The sequence below is a fragment of the Salvia hispanica genome, chromosome 3 (genome assembly GCF_023119035.1).
Source record: "Salvia hispanica cultivar TCC Black 2014 chromosome 3, UniMelb_Shisp_WGS_1.0, whole genome shotgun sequence".
In the NCBI taxonomy this organism is placed as follows: Eukaryota; Viridiplantae; Streptophyta; class Magnoliopsida; order Lamiales; family Lamiaceae; genus Salvia; species Salvia hispanica.
In genome coordinates, this window is record NC_062967.1 from 54,263,423 (window position 1) to 54,284,309 (window position 20,887).

The window sequence follows — 20,887 nt, forward strand, 5'->3', positions numbered from 1 at the left end:
CCCGTTTCCTTACCTATTTCCAAAAAGAATTTTCGTTTTCTTTATAAGTTTTGTTTGTCTCAATAACTGAGGTATTGGAACATTTATAACCTTTTTCTTATTGATTCTATCTTGGTATGGTATATGAATTCAACAATTTAGATATTTTATAAATCCATCTGTTCCTTTGGTGTGTATCTTTTTGTTTGTTAAAGAATTTGCCCTCGTATAATTGATTGGTCTTTTATAATTGAGTTCTTTTTGTCTTTCTATTTTAATATAACTTTTTACTAGTAGATGCTTTACTAGTTTTCTGTAGTTGACTGAATATTTTGTATACGTGTGTAGTTCTCAATAAAAAGATTCGTCTGTAATCGCAGTCCCGATCTATTTTAACAAAGGCTAACATTGTTTAAATATACTATGGACTATTCTACCTAAATATTTTATAGATTTAACAACTTAAGTATATGGTATGGTTCTATCTTAGTTATTCTTTTTCCAATATTTACAAGGTTATGGAGTCAATAACTCTGTTTGTTTTGAATATTTCTTTTGCTTTTAAGAAAAACCTTTATCCATTCCTTTGCCCACTGTTAAACTTGGATAAATATATCATGGATATCATGGAAATAGTAGTTAAGTACTCCTAGTCGATTAATCCTCATATCATGCCTTTTTATTTTTGATTTTTGTGATATTCTCTTTGCTTTATCAGGTGAATATAAATATATACTCCTTTATTTATTGGTCTTTTCTAAAAATGCTAGATAGTACTATTATATACATGTTGTCTTTGGTTCTTTGATGTTATTAGAGTATTGCGCTTACTGAGATTATTTTGTATGAATTGCTTTGACAAATGAGGGAGGCTGCTTATTCAAAATTTTATCTTGCTACCGAGTTTTTTGTTTCAGCTATTGTGTCTTTTAAAAAGCAGGTTGAATAACAAACAAATTTTGATCCATCTGTTGAGATTTTGATCCGTTTACTTTGTGTTATTCCTGGCTGGAATGAGAAATCATGCTTAAACATGAAATCTAATGAGGCTATTGCCTTGGTATACGGCCTTAGTGTAACCTCAGATGAGATTTCCGCGTGCCCTACGCAGAGGCGTGCCTTAGTAAACCATGATATTGGTATTTGGTTGCATTGAGGTCGCTCAAAAGAGGTATTTCTGTCTGATGTTAAACCTGCTTTACTACGAGGTAAATTCTTTTTGGTGTAAAACTGCCATTTTTCCCAATATAAGTTTGTTCCACAGTTCAAATTTACAAATATTACTCTTTGCAGGCATCTGCAATTCCAAAGAAGGTTGTTAAAGTAACTTATTCTACATCATCTGCGGTGACTGGCATGGATCGTCTTCCACGTGAAGATATAGTGAAAAGATCACTCCCACTTTGTTTTAGAGAGTTCTGATTGGAAGGTTTGTTATATGGAGTATATGTTTGTTAATCCTCAAAACTGTGAATGATTTAAGAGGGCATGCCATCAATCTGACTTCATCTTCTTCTAGGTCCACTTGGAATCTATTGAAAGCGTAACCAAAATTCTAGAAGAGGTGAACAAACTTATTCTGCTCGCTGGAACTGGTACGCTAGTCGAAAATTTGAAATAACTAAGGCTCAAATTTTGTATATGGAGTATATAATTATCTACATGATGTGCCCTCTTATCTTTCTAGTTTTAGGAGATCTATTTGGAGCTCTAAAAGGGCATCTACACGACAGTAACAGAACTTGATTATTGCTACTTTGTCCACAATTGGTGCTCTCGTATACTATTAGTTATAGGTTTTATTAAGAGTCTCTTGCGCTAACTAACTGAGATTTACAATCCCAATATTATAAATACTTGGGATCATTTAGCAAATACCGAATTCCTCAAAGCCAATAGTTGTACCTTTAAATCCCAATATTGAAACATTTTTTTTTTCATTTACATAGCTCTAGTGAAGGCTTGATCATTTACATGAATGGTGGCTCATGCAGGGCATTCTTTCAGATGTCTTGAAATGCCTTGGCGATAACAAAAAGCATATGCGTGAGTGTTCGTTGAGTAACTTAGATACTTGGCTCTGCCCATCCCAATAAAATGGACTGTAGTGGATTTGGAAAATAGTGTTTTTCTAACTCGTGTTTTGAGTATCGTTGACCTCATCATTTGTTGCTGTCTTCAACTACAATGTATTTCAGCTGTTCGTAAAGCGGCTGAAGCATGCTTTAATGTATTGAGGGTTCGTGGACAAGAAACGGTACGAACATCCAAAAATTTTATTACTTGATTGAGGTTTGCTAATCTTTTAGCTGCTAGATGGCGCTGGATCTATCTTATATTTCTCCCCTTGTAGGTATCAAAAAATTTGAGAGATATACAAGGTTCTGCTACTTATTAGCAAACGACTTAAGCCATATTGAGCTTTTCAAGGTATTATGCTACTTTCCATTAACTCACTCATCTCCTAATAATATATTATGTTTTTCACTTTTCCATATCATTTTATTGATTTTTCTCGGGTCACATATCATTGCAGATAATTATGAATCTGGTGGATCTGTTTTGTCAAGTATCACGTCCGAAAGCATCCTAAAGACAGCAAAACCAAATGGTCATGGCGACTGCGAATCTTGGCATTGAAGTAGAAATGCATCTTCAGTATGTTTTCTGTGGTTAATATCTTTCTTCTGAACCATAATGTATTTGTCCATTGATGTTGTGTTTATTTAGAGAGCTGTACCTAACAAGGGATCCATGCAAGAAACCATCTTGTCTGTTCAAGACATCAACATTCGGTCACAAGTTTTGTTCAGCAAGGTTGGTACAGATTTATTTTTTAGGACAATAAGGTGCAAATATTTTGGTAGCTGCAGGCTGCAAACAGTGCCCGTATCTTTTATGCAAACAAAGTAGATTATTAACTTAGGTGGTGTTCGGTTTCCAAGATAAAATGATACCAAAATACAATCTAAGATTGAGTTGTGAGATTATTTTAGTTATAGAGGGTTAGCTATGACTAATTATGCCATGATTATCCATTTAGGAGTGAGTTGTGGGTTTAAATCTCATGAACCAAACACACTACAAATTTAATCCCAGATACAATCTTGCAAACCGAACACCCCCTTAGTGTTACTCCCGCAGGATGACAAGGAAATGATTATTGTTTGCAGATTCAAATTCGAAGAATTGCATATAGAGCAAATTCAAGATCTTGAGGTTTCTGCTCTATTTTAAGGTTTCTTTATTAATTTTTTGGGATTAGCTTTTCTATACCACCGAGGAGGCCTTCATACAACTTTTTAGAACTTTTGTCAGCTTTTGGGTTTGGGTCAATTTTTAAACCATTTGTTTGTGTTGACTTGTTTGGCCATCTGTGTGGCTTATGTAATATTTTTGCATGGGATCCATATGTTACATTCTTTATAGATGTTAGTAAGTGACTTTGCTTACTTCTCAAACATTATGATGTCATGAAATACTTTCTAGAGGATCTGCATCGGAGGCTCTTAAGTGCTAACTTAAAAAATCAAGGTGATGGCATTGAGATGTTGCAGAAGGTTCTTTCAACATAAATTCTAGTTTTGATTGTGTAACTTATATAGGCTCTTCCTCCATGGATGGGAGGTGATTGAAGTCTTGGATATACTCTGGTTTGTGTTAAGGTTTTGTGAATCCGACACATCATGCTTATTAAAGGTAAATAGGGTTTTATTAATTTGTCTATTTTTTTTTCAGCATGTCCGTGTGCTTTGCTCACTAAATTTATCAAATACTATTATTTTTGAAAAGGAAATGAGTGGTAGCATATTTGATGAGTATTCTCAGTACTAGAACATTTGTTTATTCAGTTTGTTTGTGGAATTGCTAAATTTACAAATTGTTATTGATTCTCCAATATCTAGCTCTCTAATGATGTTACAGCCAGTGAATATATATGTTTTTGAATTTCTTCCCGGGCTTCTGGATCTGTTGAAAAATGAGGGCTACACTATGACAGAAGCAGAGGCAACCCATCTATATGTTATGGCAAGTGATCCTGGTTGTTTTGAATTTGGATTGAGTTTCTTTTTTTTTTTTTTTTTTTTTTTTTTTTTTCAAAATGTAATATCTCAACCAGTATTCAAAGTCTTATTAAGCTAAGGAAGTTGTTGTGGCAAGTTAATGCATAGTTATTACTTTTGTTTTGAACATCGTATTTCCTGATAATTCTGCAAATTATGTAGGTGATAATTTTTGGAGATATGTTGGGAAGCTTACTGAGGAACAAAGAAGTATGTTGGATGATAGAAATAAATTGAAGGTTAGTAAGTTGAGGTTCACAACAATTTTTCAACCAGTTCTTCCACTAAAATAGTTCTTATGCATTTTTGAATCGTGCACGAGAGATGGAGAAGAGGATGGAAGGCATGCCATGTGAAGCTAGAGCTGACCTAAGACCCTCCGTGCGAGAAAATGTGTACGAATTTCATGCACAGTTTCATTTTGTTTAGCCATACAATGATTATTTCATGGACATGCATGTTTCTATTATTAGTCTAGAATCTAGATCTTACTAGGTCCAACTAAGTTTTCATGAACAAGTTTGCCATGAACATCTTTCAACCAGTTCCTGGCTCAACCTACCTGGGAAATCCATTGTGTATACAGTCGATAGTTATGTGTTGGTTTTAGTTAATGAACACCATTAAGTGTGAATATCTACATATTCAGATATTGCTTTTATTACTGACTAGACTCCTAGTTTAATCTATCCATCATGATTTTGTTCACTCTAAGGCTCATTTCCCATGGAGGGCATTTCTTCTAGCGGTTAGAACTTTGAGCTTAGTAATCTTGTGAAAAAATATATAAACAACTTATAGACGTTGAACTTGCTGTTATATGTGTATATTCTAGTTATATGTGTATACTCTAGAATATACTTAAATGATGGAAAGCAATGTCCTTGGACCCAAATATGATCCAAGTTGTTGTCGGATCCAGCTGATCAAAGTGGGGACTTATCAAGACCCGTGGGCATCCCAACATTCAATCTGTATTGATACTTTTATGTACTGAATTACTAATTGTCTATAATCAACACCACTATCCATACTGATTTGCTATTTTTCCTTGAACCCATTATCTCTTAATAGTTTATAGATGTGTTCACTTTCTACTGAATAACTATTTGTCTATAATCAACACCACTATCCAAAATGATTTGCTATCCAAACCGAACTTGCATCTACCAAAATGTTGATCCTGGATATTTCAGAAGTTTGTTGAACATTAAAGAAGGTATGCTATGGTTTCCTTAACCAAAAGCCCAAAACTCAATCCAGACTTTTCTAGACTTTATGCACAACATATTGTTGGTGTTAATATCTTGACCAAGTAATTGGTGTTTTTGAATTTGCAGCTTATGCAGATGTAAACATTGTTTTTGCAGTAGACGCTATTCAAGCATAAGGTAACCTTACTAGGGTTAGAACCCATTTTTGGGCCAGTTGTCTCTTCTTATTGCCCGTACTACTAGTTAGTCCAGTACTCTTGCTAGATTAATTATTAAATTACAGTTGCAAAAATGCCCCATAAAAATGATAATGGATGTGTGTTTGAGTAGTTATATGACTTTTTCTTTCTGGGTGCTGACCATTGATGTATAAATTGTTCAAATGTCATCTTTATGTTTTGCGATTATTTCCTTTTCTAACTGGAATTGGAATATACCTGACACCCGACAGCTCTTATAGATAATAAGATATAATTTGTGTCCAGTCACTCCCTGTTCTTGTAAATGCATCTGTGAGTTTTGATTAATGCTTAAAATGAGCTTATGTTTGCTGACTCTATGTAGGAGAAATTGAAGGAGAAGAAACCTACTTCAACGGAGGCCCTTACCCAAACTCTTCAGGCAATGCACAAGTCCGGATGCTTGAGTCTAACTGACATTGTTGAAGCCATGATCTACCTTTATTTCAGTTCTGAACTGTTTGTTTAACCTCTGAATAATATCATATCATTTCCTGGTGCTTAGAAGTATCTTGTGTGGAATAGCATAGGGTTGACTCCCTATTATATGCTATTCCACACTTTTGTGTGAAACCGATGTGGGATCGTATCAATCCATCCCTCTTTTAAACCGGGTGGCAAACCCAAAGCCACGGGCCCACCATCCCTTTGCTGCCCTTTTCCTTCCGGCCCACATTTTTCGGTGGCACCCCTTTGGTCACACCTACGGGTAGCCCCTTTTTTACCGGACATCCGGATTCACGATCACCGCACCAAGCATCAAACCAAAAAATTGCTCCATGAGATTTTTTCATAAGTTTGTCGAACATATTGGTACGTTCAATGGAGAATTTAAATAACTATCAAATTTTGTATATGGAGTATATAATTATCTACATGATGTGCCCTCTTATATTGATTACTGAAACATAATATGTCTCAGAATCTCATTGTTTAAATTGAGTAGCTAGACTGATGAGTTAATGTGAATAAAATTTCTTTTTAATCACTTCTAGATTTTTCTTAGATATATTTACATTGTTGCAAAAAGCATCAACAATTTTTTGTGTTAAACCACTACTCAAATTGTTTAATTTTTTCATAGTATTATGTTGGGTCATTAGCAACTTTTGTGTTTATTTCTCTAAACTGATCTACATGGATTAACAGTCCCTTAATGATGGATGGAACACCTGATGTGCGGGATGCAGCTTTGGCGGGCTATTAACAAGGTAACTATTTCAAGATTTTCCATCTTGGTTTTAATTTCCAATTTAGCTGTTTTGTCATCTCTGTTATTTAAATGGTTGGTATGAGACCATTCGAGAGATGTCTAGAAAAGCTGGATAATGTAAGACAAAAGAAGTTATCTGAAATGATTAGCTGAATGACTTCTCTCAACGATCCTTGAGGAGCACATAGTTGTTTTCCCCGATATAAATAACCATCTCGGATAAAAAACAAGTGTTGAGGACCATTTGCACAAGATCTCCAAATTTTCCCAAAGTTATGATCTTCAGTGTATAGCTCCTTTATGTGTTCTTAACCCACTACGAAAGTAGTCATAGTGGAGAGAACCAGAGGCCGACGACTCAAAGCATCAGCCACTTGATTGGACTTGCCAGATTTATGCTTGATCAAAAACTGGAAAGCTTGCAAAAGTTCAATCCATTTAGCATGCCGAGCATTTAGCTTCTGCTGGGATTGGAGGTATTTCAAGGCCTCATGATCCGAATATAATACCAACTCCCTAGGCAAGAGGTAATGGCTCCAATGGTCTAATGCACGAATAATTGCATAAAATTCTTTCTCATAAGTGGAGTACTTCAGTCTGGCATCTTTCACTTTCTCGCTAAAGAATGTTATTGGTCGTCCACCTTGTCTTAGCACCACTCCAATGCCTAATCCCATTCGATCTAAAAAATAACATCAAAGTTCGGCAAGACAAGTAGAGGAGCTTGAGTCAATTTTGACTTGATTAATTCAAAACTTTCTACGCTGCTTTTGACCATTTTAAATACAGGTCTTTCAAGCTGTCAGTGATTGGAGCAACAATAAGCTGAAGTTTCTTATAAACCTTCGATAAAAAGAGACCAGGCCATGGAAGCTCCTGACATCAGAGATGGTCTTCGGTGTCGACCAACTTTAAGATAGCCTCAACTTTACTCGGATCTGCTTGAATACATACCTGAACTTGGTAATAATATACCCGAGGAAAGAGACTTGATCAGAGAAAAATTTGCACTTCTTGGGATTAGCATACAAGTCTGATATCTTAGAATTTCAAAAACCTTCCTTAGATGAATCAGATGCTTTTCTTCTCCATTGCTATAAATGAGAATATCGTCGAAATAAACGACGACAAACTTTCCCAAAAATGGTTGAAAGATTTGGGTCATGAGACGCATAAATGTACTAGGAGCATTAGATAATCCGAACGGCATGACAAGCCATTCATATAATCCATAACTTGTCTTGAAAGCGGTCTTCCATTCGTCCCCTTCCTTCATTCGAATCTGGTGATATCCGCTTTTCAAATCAATTTTTGAGAACAATTTAGCCCCATGTAACTGATCAAATAAGTCGTCCAAGGATTGGAAACCTATACTTGATCGTGATCTTGTTGATAGCACGCACGGCTTTCAACACAAATACGCCACGTACCATCCTTCTTTCTAACCAATATGGCCGGCACGGCACATGGGCTAAGACTTTCTCGAATAAATCCCTGCACCAAGAGTTCATCCACCAGCCGTTGTAACTCAGCTTGTTGAGTAGGATTCATCCGATAAGCAGCCTTATTTGGTAACGAAACTCCAGGAATAAAATCAATTTGGTGTTGAATAGAGCGCATTGGAGGGAGTTTTGTTTGTTGGCGCTTCATCAGAAACAATATCCATGAACTCTTCTAAAAGGTGCTGCACTTGTTGTAGGGGAGTATTTTCTCCCTCATATTTTGCTAAGAGCACACAAATAAAAATTTCTCCTCCCTGCTCTTTGTGTAGCTCTACCTCCATCCGGTTTAACAAAGTTGCATTGAATTTGTTCTCTGACTTGGAGATTGCTTCAGGATGCATTGGCAACAATTTAATCTTGCACCCATCTTTCACGAAAGAATATGTATTATGAAACCCATCATGTGAGACTCTTCGATCATACTCTCATGGTCTTCCTAGTAATAAGTGACAAACATCCATCAGCATCACATCGCACCATATTTCATCTTTATAGTGTTTGCAAATCGAGAACGACACCATACACTTCTTTAGTACTTTGATTCCTCCGCCATTTTTCAACCATTGAATCTGATATTGGTCAAGGATGTGGTTCCAACTGCAATCCCAATTTAGTCACCATTTTCTCAGACACAGTATTGGTACAACTCCCGCTGTCTATAATCACTGAGCACACTTTCCCATGTGAGGTACAACGAGTGTGAAATAGCGACTCTCTGAGCCACAACTCTTCCTTAGTAGTATCAGAGTGCAAACTTCTCATGATAAACATTTCACCCTCATCGGCGCACTCTTCAACCTTCTCATAATCATCATATTTTGGAGCTTCTTCCTCGTCTTCTCCTTCTTCTTCCAACTACTTCATTGATTGTTATGACTCTCTTATTAAGACAATCGGCTTGGATATGACCATATCCTTGGCACTTGAAACATTTTCTCTTCATGTTAGGCAGCTCGACAGGTTGCTTGCCCTTATCAACATTTTTATATGGACCATCTATATTAAAAGAGGAACCAGATGTACTAGAATTACCTTTAAAAAAAGTTGTCTTCTTAAAGGTATTTTTCATCGCCTCTCGTTGTTGTTTTTCTACATTAACAACCAACTTCTGCACATCATTAAAAACCCAATAAGGTTGGAGACGAACAACATCAGCAATATTTTTTCGAAGACCACCCAAATATCGAGCAATCGTCTGCTCCTCCGGCTCACGAACATCACACTTCAATTTTAGAAACTCAAACTCCCTGGTGTACTCCTCCACCGACAGTTCTCCTTGTCGGAAATTATAGAGTCGTAAGTAGTTTTCTTGCTTGTATATGTATCAATTAAAAATCTCCCCTTTAGCTCCCGCTTCATTTTTTCCCAATGACGTATTTGGTTTCGACCTTCTCTCTCACGCTGTCTGATAAGGATCCATGTAATTTATGATCCATTTCCCAAGGAATTATTACCCATTTGATGATGCTTGATCTAGGTATTTTTGTGAGATTGATTTTCTATTTAACAAAAACAACAAAGATATAAAGAGATCCAACCACAAAAATTGAATCTAAACAAGAATGAATGGAAGATTAGGAATGGAAAGCATGTGTATAATGATGAGATAAAAGAGTTATGACCATAGGACCTTGACCAAAAGGATGGAAACAACCCTAGGCAACTTTCAATAGCTCTATCACCCCTTGGCTCCACTACTCAATAGATACACTCCATTGATGCATACCTCTACTTGAATCAATCTATGAAATTGAGACAAGCAACCTTCAAGGAAGGAATTGGATACATTCCTTAAAAAGGAAAAACTCACTAGGGATATAGAATGAAAAATGACATCAAAAGATATTTATACTAAGGGTCCAAACTGTGGAAAAAGGCCCACAAAATCTAAGTCTCGGGTGACCTGGTCGGGTGAATTGAGGGTGCAAAACACCCGCCCGGGTTGTTCCTTCTGGACCTCCAAATCATTTCGCCTGGTCGAAAAACACCCGCCCGGGTGTTCCTTCTGGAGCTCCCCGCCTTTTCTGCGCGACTCCTGTAAAACCGCCATAACTCTCTCATTCGGACTCTGATTAGGATGTGCAAGATATCCACTCGAAGCTGTTTTCAAGACGAACACAATGGTAGCAGTTTCATAGCTTTCGGATATAATCTCGATAGGACGGTTGCCGGTTGAATCCAGCTGTAGCTGAAATCCTTGACACACGGCATCCATGATCGTATCATCCTCCCCTTCTTGGAAAGGATATGTCCTCAAATCCGAGCCTCCTCTATTCCTCGCATTCTCGGGCGGCCCTATAGCTTTATTGAATCCTTGGCATGTCTTCACTTCCTTGGACCCCAATCAATTGGCTCACGTCGAGGTGAAGACACTTGACGTCTAGCACTCATGGTTATATCATTCTCCCCTTCTTAGAAAGATGCCCTCAAATTCGGATTCCACACACCTATGAAATGGAAAAAGAGCAAATCAAATATCAAAGTATGATGAAAAGGATTAAGACCACTAACGGCTCTAAGAGACAATACTACACCAAAGACGTTGTATGGACCTCCAAATTCATGTTCCCTCAAGCTCAAGACCAAGTCACAATAAATATGAGAACACAAATTAATGAATCCTTCCATGTCCAAATCCCACCCACAAGGATTAAGAAAAACTCATCAAGATACCCTTCATACTAAAACTCAAACAACCTCACAATATAGGTACAAGATGTGGGTGCAAATAAACATAGGCATTTCTTCACAATGTAGTCCCAAACAAAGCTATTAGATATAAAGTTCTTCACAAATAGACCATAAAACATCCCAACTCCATTGAATGGTTTGATGGACATGCAATAAAAGAAATCAACATGCCAAAACACACATGCCCCAAGCACCTTGTTACTATTTGGCTCGATCACTCCCATACAAATGATGCCGAAATTCTTGAACAAAAAAGATTTGGCATTCTCATCAAGACTAGGCATATACAAGAAAGGATCCTCATAGTGTTTATATTTATACGTAACCGAACAAAAGATCATAAGAAATCATTGATACATCATTCTTGCTCAAATGAGAGCTACTCCACAAATTGACAATCTCTTATTCAACACAACATACATCAAGTTTGCAAGAAGGATTATCATTCAACAAACAAAATTCATCACAATGGATATCACTCACTTGCTTCAACAATTTCAAAAAGTAGTCAAAAGTATATGCACAATGTATCCATAAATCTTTATGCTCCACATGTATAATAAGTACAACATCATGCATATGTAACTTGTGTAAAGTCATAGTAAGCATCATAAGATTTTTATCAAAATATGCCTTACACAATTTCTCCAACAATATATAAATAAGACCACAATTATGGGAACAATGCAATTTTATGCTCATATTCACAACATCATCCTCAAGAGACATATGAGTGAAAACATAGCAATGACCAAGTTCTAAAGTCACTATCCATGTCACTCCTCTTGGTCCTACTATTCTCATCCGCACACTCATGAAGCTCAAAATTACCAACAAATGAAAGCTTATGCATCTTAGCATAAAAGGAAGTCACTCCAACATTCAAGGTAGATTTCACAAGAGAAATTTCATGTCTATCAATGCTTGGATTTATCAAGAAACGATCAACATATGATGCAAAGATAGATTTAGCATTCAAAGATTCAAGTTCATGAGACCACTTTTTACACAAGTCATCAATAACAAATCTATCAACACAAAGAGACTTCTCTAGTGTAATCATATGCAATGGAGCATCACAAGGAGACAAGGATAGTGCACTTGAACCTTGGGCAAAGAGTTCATCCACTTGCCCTTGTTTCTCTTAGTCCTTCTCTGGGGGCATAGTTTCCAAGCCATGTGCAATTTGATGCTTCACTTCCATGTCTTCTATTAAATTTCCTACAAATTCACTTCCAAGGGCAAGAGGCAAAGGATCATTTGGTGCCCACCCAAGGTTGGCCTTAAGAATTTAACAAGCACCCTCTACTCACTTGTGCTTGTGGATTTTCTCTCATTTGATATTTTTCTTTTCTCTCACCCCCACCACTCTCTCTTGACTTTTGCACCTCACACTCTTGTCTTTTATCACACTCTCTTGGATTTTTAGACTCACTTTCACTCTCAAGCCTTTTCTCTCTCTCTCTCGCTCTTTTTCTCTACTAATTTGGTTTAAGCTCATTGAGGAGGGGACATTTCCATACACATCAAGAGGCTTATGTGAGAAATGGAAAGAAGAGGATGTAGTCAAATGACTTGATGAGTTACCTCTTTGGTTTGTGTCAACACCACCATGTAGCTACAGACTTCTTCTTCAATTGGCCTCTAAAACCCCTTAAGGCTAACATGATCTCTCACCCTCCTAGAATGCCACTCTCCATGAGGCATGGGAGCTCGTTTCACTCTACTTCCCCTCTCAAGTCCATCTTCATGGTACCTTGATTCATAGTCACCTCTATCATCACCATAGAGCCCAACTCTCCCTTGTTGATTGCCCATCCCAAATCTACCATAGCCTCCATTCTCATCTCGATTTGCCATATTCCCTCCTTCAACTTCTCCACAAGACTTCATCCCTCCATGTTGGTTTCCTATCCCCACACCACCATACCCCTCATTTCCTCCTCCAAACTGCCTATTGGCTCCATTATCCATCGGCACTACATGTTCTATGCCAGAAGCTTTGAGATGTAGATGGTCAGTTTTAGGAGTGAAGGATCTTGATGCACGAACCTCCTTTAAGGTCCAACCAAGGTGTTTTGATTGGATTTCCATCGAGTCTCAAACTCCTTCCTCCGGGCATCCATTCGGGCATCCCATTCTCTCATCTCTTGTTTGAGATCACGACTAAAATCTTCCATCATTTGGGACATCACCCTTCTCGACTTCCTCCTCGTGGATGTCTCCCATTTTGTTGGATCGAGTCATAGGAGGCATCAAAGTTTCCTACAAACACAAAAACAAAGACTAGGGACTAGTCTTAGAGATTAGTAAAATTAAGAAAGAGAAATTTAAGAAGCTAACTCACCCCAATGTAGTATCCCCACCCCCCTCCTCCCAAGTCACTCACCAACGTCACTCGGTAGGTTTAGAATATAGTGGGGCTAGTATCACACACTCTCGATCCAATTCCCACTCGTTGGCGCCCGGACAACTCAATCAAGGTATACACCTCAGGAACATTGGGCACCAAGTAGTAAATACCAAAGTAATAATGATTAAACATATGAAATCAAGGAAAACTAGGCCTAAAGAAAACACACACACTAAAGAACACAAGACATGGGACATCATGTCCAATTTGCTGAAATTTGGCTGATCTTTATGAATTGTTTTGGTACTGTTCCCCACGCCCAATTTGGATGAATTTTGGTGGATAGATTCACAAACAAGTCTAGATCAAGGGAAAAATAGCCATATATAGTCAGATTTGATAATTGGATATGTTTTGTATGGTTTTCCCCAACTATGCCAAAACAGGGCAATGATGTTAATCTCCACAGTTAACTAGGCAAACGAAGATATTTTTGGATGAAATTTTTCAGGTAGCTAGGACATATAACATAGATCATACAAACCAAATTTCAGCTTAGTATAAGCACAATTGATCAATCTGATCATCCCAACAAAACAGAGCAAAACAAAGAACAAAAGAAAAATAACCCAACCCAAAACAACAATAGATCAAACACCTAGTGGGTACTAGGCTCTGCTACCAAATGATAAGGATACATGTAATTTATGATCCATTTCCCAAGGTCTTACTCATTTGATGATGCTTGATCTAGGTATTTTTGTGAGATTGATTTTCTATTTAACAAAAACAACAAAGATATAAAGAGATCCAACCACAAAAATTGAATCTAAACAAGAATGGATGGAAGATTAGGAATGGAAAGCATGTGTATAATGATGAGATAAAAGAGTTATGACCATAGGACATTGACTAAAGGATGGAAACAATCCTAGGAAACTTTCAATAGCTCTATCACCCCTTGGCTCCACTACTCAATGGATACACTCCATTGATGCATACCTCTACTTGAATCAATCTATGAAATTGAGGCAAGGAACCTTCAAGGAAGGAATTGTATACATTCCTCAAAGAGGAAAAACTCACTAGGGAGATAACTTCAATCACAATCTTATCTAGAATGAAAAATGACATCAAAAGATATTTATACTAAGGGTCCAAAATGTGGAAAAAGGCCCACAAAAAAATCTAAGTCTCGGGTGATTCACCCGGTCGGGTGAATTGCGGGGTGCAAAACACCTGCTCGGGTGTTCCTTCTGGACCTCCAAATCATTTCGCCCGGTCGGGTGTTTTTCAGGTTGAAAAACGCCCGGGTGTTCCTTCTGGAGCTCCTCGCCTTTTCTGTGCGACTTCCGTAAAACCGCCATAAATCCCTCATTCGGACTCCGATTGGGATGTGCAAGATACCCACTCGAAGCTGTTTTCAAGACGAAGAAAACGGTGTCAGTTTCATAGCTTTCGGATATTATCTCGATAGGACAGTTTCCAGTTGAATCCAGCTGTAGCTGAAATCCTTGACGCAAGGCCTCCATGATCGTATCACTGTCGTTTTAGATTTTCCCACCAATAAGATGCATACCCTCGCAGCTTAATGGCCACCAACTTGACTTTCTTTTCCTCGAAGTATTCCTTTAAATCAAAAATTCTTTCCACCATCATAAGCCATTCATAAAAATCATCTCCCCGAGCATTCCCATCAAACTCTGGAATGTCTACTTTCACATCATCCCTTCGATCTCGCACGAAACGCCTTCTCCTTGGAGGGTTAATCACTGTCATCCACTCCATTACCAGCATGAAATGGGTTTTCTTCCATTTCACTATCACTTTCAGAGCCACGAGATGATTCAACATGCCCCCTGTTTCGGCATGCCGTTGTTGAAGTTGTTGCACTTGTCTTGTTAATTCCTCCAACTCGATATCGCGAAGATCGCGTTCATGCCTTGGTACTTCTCCTGGAATGACCTTTCGACGTGGCGGCATCACGACTCTCGTCTCTGATACCACAATGATGCACAATCGAAGATGGAATTGTGGGAATAGGATAAAGTATGATCCTTTTGGGAAATACACATATAATAACCACCACCCTCTACACCAAACCGAGCTAAAGACGATACCACTAGGAAGAATGTAAAAAGATAAAAGGTTAAGAACTCACCACTTGTGGAGAAAACCACAAAAGCTAAAGAATTCAAGAGATTAGGCAATTGAAAGCCAAAATGATATTATTCATAAGAAACGTAGTCTACCACTTTCTCCATATCTTTTACAATATAAAGTCATGAACTAGACTCATGACTCTTTCACTTTTTCATGATGTTTCATTTTTTATTATTTATTAACCAATTAAATAGACTATAATAAAACTAATTAGGACTCCTCATTTTCCTTGTTTTCTTCATCTTCATATGCATTAGTAATATACTCCTATTTATTAATTTTCCCGTTTGATGTGGTTGATCAAATATTATTGTCAATATAACAATATAATATATGCTATAATTTAGCTGTTTGTTGTAGTGAGCTTAATTATCTTATCTCGGCATGTCACATGTAGTATTATATGATAGTATAAAATATTAATTAATAAAAAAATATCAATAATAATTATATTAATAAATAAACTATTTTGATAATTGTGAGATGGAGTGAAGTGGAGCGAAAAAGCTGGAGTGAAAAATGGAGGGAATACTTTCAATTTGGTAAAATAACAATGCCTTGTACTACTAATGTGGCGTGTAGGAGACAAAGGGTTGCTGGCTTGCTGAAGGTGAGGGTGTTATGGTCCTTAAAAACCTCATTTGTGATTATATATTTTGTTAGGGTGCGATTTTTTTTGTTAGGGGTCATTGGTGCAAGAAGTACAAAAGTTAGGGTTTTTTTTTTTAAATTCACCCTTCTTTTTATTTTGTACCGTAAAAGATACTCCCTCTGTCCCAGATTTGTAGTAACATTTTGCCATAAAAGTCCGTCCCACATTTGGAGTAACATTTAGAATTTACCATATTTGCACATAAAATTTTACCCCATTATTCACTAAAATTACACCCAAATGCCATTATCTATATTAAAATAAATCAAAACAAAAATAAAAAACTAAAAAGTCAAAGAGGGACCCACCTTCAACCAACTCAATTCATTTATTACACACTCCATCATCTTACTTCATTTATCACACACTCCACCATCTCATTTCATTTATTACACACTCCACCTCTCACTTCATTAATTACACACTCTACCAATTCATTAAAACCCGTGCCATAACTAAATGTTACTACAAATGTGGGACGGAGGGAGTATCACATTTCCATTTTGGAAAAAGTCATATCTTACATTAATATAAAGATACTATTTTCTCTCTCCACTTAACATACAAAATAATATCTTATAAAATCTAGTGTTATTACCCAAATGTGTCATCTATTATGAGACGGATAGAGTAGCTCTGTTCATAGAGTCATTTCATTTTTTCACATGTTTTGGAAAATTAGTACTCCCTCCGTCCCACAAAAGATGTCACACTTGTGGGACGACACGAGATTTTAGGAGGTTTTGTTTTGTGTGTTAAATGAAGAGAGAAAATATAATTTTTATATTCATGTGAGAGATAACTTTTTTCACAAAGGAAAATGTGACATCTTTTGTGGGACAAACTAAAAAGAAAAGTGTGACATCTTTTGTGGGACGGAGAGAGTAATAAATACTTATAGTGGATAGTAAAGTAAGAGAGAATAATATAAAGAAGATTCTTATCTACATTATTTGTTTTTACTTTACTCTTTGTTCACTTTAACTATTTATCATTTTCCCAAACGAGTGCAAATAATGAAATGACTCTACTACTGTTAAACGAAGGGAGTAGCGAAATTGGGTTCTCAAAAATAAATTCTATGATCTAATTCGTTCATATATTTAAAGTTAAAAAATAATAAAAATAATATTAATAAAATAATAAAAAAATTCTTCTGGTATTAAGGATTTATAAAGCTTAATCCAAGCAATAATAATGCTTTTGAATACAACTTAATTGCAAGAATACAACTGAAATAGTAACACTTAGTAGTCAACCACAAGTAGGCGAATGATTAGGGCGTAGCGCAGTTGACAACGGAAGGGCAGATCTTGCTGCAATGAGTAAGGGTTTAAATCCCACTGTTATTGTGTAGTTTGCTTCCATCTCTCAGGCACTAGTGTGAGACCTTGGGAGATAGGCTTCTGGCAGCCAGTATGTTAAAGCCTTCCCCTTAAAAGGCTACTGGCGTATCCTGATTTAACACCCCAACAATACTTTACTTACTTTTTCTCTACATCTCTCTTACTTTACCAATTTTACATTAAAACTCGTGATGTCCCCAAAGTGCATATTCTTTGGGGATGCAGGGAGTAATAAAAAACTTATGTAATAAAATTTGTATTCAATACTTATATTTTATTTTTTAATGACTTAAATAGACAAAATATTCGTAACACCAAATTTAAAAATTGATAAAATTAAAGTACTGTGAACATAAATAATGTATATATTTATGCAGCTGTCATGATTTTCATATAAAAAAAATTCGATTAAAAAAATAATTTAATTTGTGGAAGCCCAAATCCCCACATCTTTAAAGCCCAAATCTCAATGAAGACCAAACGAATCTTAAAACACAACGTATCTTCTTCCCCAAACTTCTCTTCTGCAAAATTCTCACTTCTCCTCTTTCTTTCTTCCAAATTTCTTATCGAAATCTTATCAATTTTTTTATCTACGATGATGGTGTATATGTATATTTCTTCTCTTCTTTGTTTCTCTAATTTTTAGTTTCTTATCTGCTTTGGTTATGTGGAGAAGGTTGTCGTGGGGTCGGAGAAGGGTTTTTGAGAGTCAACACGCTGAGTAGTGGTATTTTCTGGTGGTATTCATGGACCCACGGTGGGGTCGGCCGACCCCGCCCGACCCCACCTAGATCCGTCGATGTTCGCATGGCCCCACCACACAGAGCCATTATCTATTTCCCATCAATATATGTAAATAATTTTTTTTATAAAAGTTGTTTACTCCCTCCGTCCCAGATAATTTGTCCCATTTTTCCATTTCAGTCTGTCCCACATAATATGTCTCATTTCACTTTTACCATTTTTTGTAGTGGACCCTATATTCCACTAACTCATTCCTAATACATAAAAGTAGGACCCATATTCTACTAACTTTTTCAACTCACTTTTTATTACATTTCTTAAAATTTGTGCCCAATCAAAATGAGACGAATTATACAGGACGGAGGGGGTATATTTTTGTCCCATTAACTATTAAACTGATTGTTTATTCAAAAGTGTAAATAGTGATGAAATTTGACTAAATACCTATTATTTCATCTCTTTAATGTGCTAATTGATTCTATGGAATATACCATGGTTAGATTATTTCCTCCTTCCTAACTAAGACTACCTAACTAACTAAGATGACACATCGTTCTAACTAAGATGACACATCTTCCTTCAAATAAGATGAAACATTTCTATTTTTATAAATATTAAGTGTTATTGTAATGTATACCCCAACATTTTCTCTCTCTAATTAAACACATTAACCAACAACTCCTAAAATTTCATATCGATTCAGAAATGTGTCATCTTAGTCTGGACAAAGGGAGTAATTATATTTTTTTATCACAAGAATTTCATTATTTACACTTTAGAATAAAATATCACGTAGAAATCACTGTATTTTAATTAAAATTAACTTTGACTTGTCATTTTTTTCTAATATAAATATTCATTATTGGCATGCATGTTGGATAGAAGAATACTTTTTCTTTTGATGTTCCTTCTTTTAAATAATAGTGCTAATATATTTTTATACATTACAATAACAATTAATTTTTGTTAATTAAACCGATTCCATGTTATAAAACTAAGTAGAGCATTATTGAATTATCATAATTAAAAGAATTATTATTATAAAAAAATATTATGCAACATAAATATAATACTCCATAATAGTTTCATAATATACTTTACATAGTATTTCTGAAAATATAAATAAAACAAATCAATTTAGTAGTTAGTAATAAAAAAATAAAACAACTTTTACAAAAATTATTTACATATATTGACTGAAAGAGATAATGGCTCGGTGTGGTGGGGCCATGTGGATGGAATGATGTGGATTAGTAATTGTAAAAAATAAAAAGATTGAAAATAAAAGAAATAAGTGACTATAAGTCTACGTTTCTTCTTTACTAGTATTCATACTCATGCTATGCACGGGTCATGTGATTTTCACTTGATCATACAAAATATAAAATTTAAATAATTCAACAGAAATAAGAAATAATGTAACACTTAAAAAAGACATTCTCAATCTAAGTGAATGAAACATTTCTTATTAAGCACAATATTTAATAAACAATACTCCCTCCGTCCCCGAATACTTGACACAGTTTGCCATTTCGGTTCGTCCCTGAATACTTGACACAGTTCACTTTTTCCATTTTTGGTAGTGGACCCCATATTCCACTAACTCATTCCTACTCACATTTATTATAAAACTAATACTTTAAAAGTAGGACCCACATCCCACCAACTTTTTCAACACACTTTCCATTACATTTCTTAAAACCCGTGCCGGGTCAAACCGTGTCAAGTATTCGGGGACAGAGGGAGTATTTATTTTGTGAGTGAATGGAGAAAGTATGAAATAAAAAAGAGAATAAAATGTAGATAATGATTTTTCCATTTTTCGAAATCTATTCATTAGAGTGTAACATTTGAAAAAGAAAAATCTCTCTTTGATTGGGAAAGAAGGAATATATAGTATAGTACTCTAACAAATTATACTTTATCTATCCCGAGTAGAGATGTCAGTGTAACTCGTAGCCTGTGGGCTGGTCCGAATAATCTGCCAAATTTATAGGGTTAGTATTGAAAATTTATAGTCCGATAAAATTATAACCCAATTAGCCCGCACTCGATTAACCAGCAATCCATTAGAGCCAGATCCGGAAACTTGTATGGAACCAAATGTTTATTTTTCAGGGATGGAGGGTACTATGTAAAACCATGTTTGGTAATTACAATATTTTTTTATAAAATTAATAACATAACAATCGTGAACTATGCTCATCGGAGCTATAGGATTGAGCATGTCTATAAAAGAATATAGCATAACAATCACATTTTAAGATAAAGAAAATGAGAATTAGAAGATGGAGATCTGCAGAGCAGCCATAAGAACGAAATAAGAAGTTGTCGTCACGGACTTCGCCATCGCCTACCACTATCTGTTTTTATTTTCTCTTCTTACCCTTTTCATCCCAATCTACTACTTCCTCCGTCCCGGTTAAGATGACACATTGCTTAGCCGGCACGAGATTTTAGGAGTTATTGGTTAAAGTGTTTAATTGAAAAGAGAGAAGGTGGGTGTAAGTATTAAAGTAGAGAGATAAAGAAAGATGGATATTTTAATAGTAGTGAGAAAAAGTGGTTGAGTGTATTAATTGGAGAGAGAAAGTTATCAAGAAAGGAAATGTGTCATCTTAGTTGGGACAAACTAAAAAGGAAAACGTGTCATCTTAAGCGGGACGGAGGAAGTACTATTTGTTTGACTTTTACTGCAAATCTAAAAAATTATCTAAGTAGATT

The 20,887-nt window shown here is 36.0% G+C and overlaps 1 long non-coding RNA gene across 1 annotated transcript; it reads left to right on the forward strand.

The window, feature by feature from the left end:
• Positions 1-1,003: 1,003 nt before the first annotated feature.
• On the forward strand, positions 1,004-18,297 carry LOC125212496. The gene is made up of 18 exons (XR_007174726.1): positions 1,004-1,187; positions 1,273-1,408; positions 1,499-1,574; positions 1,974-2,025; positions 2,178-2,236; positions 2,333-2,409; positions 2,516-2,637; positions 2,710-2,796; positions 3,153-3,198; positions 3,469-3,513; positions 3,585-3,678; positions 3,904-4,002; positions 4,206-4,282; positions 4,366-4,438; positions 5,384-5,434; positions 5,822-6,309; positions 6,646-6,707; positions 18,096-18,297. It is a non-coding gene; the product is annotated as an uncharacterized LOC125212496 (long non-coding RNA).
• The last annotated feature ends 2,590 nt before the right edge of the window (positions 18,298-20,887 follow it).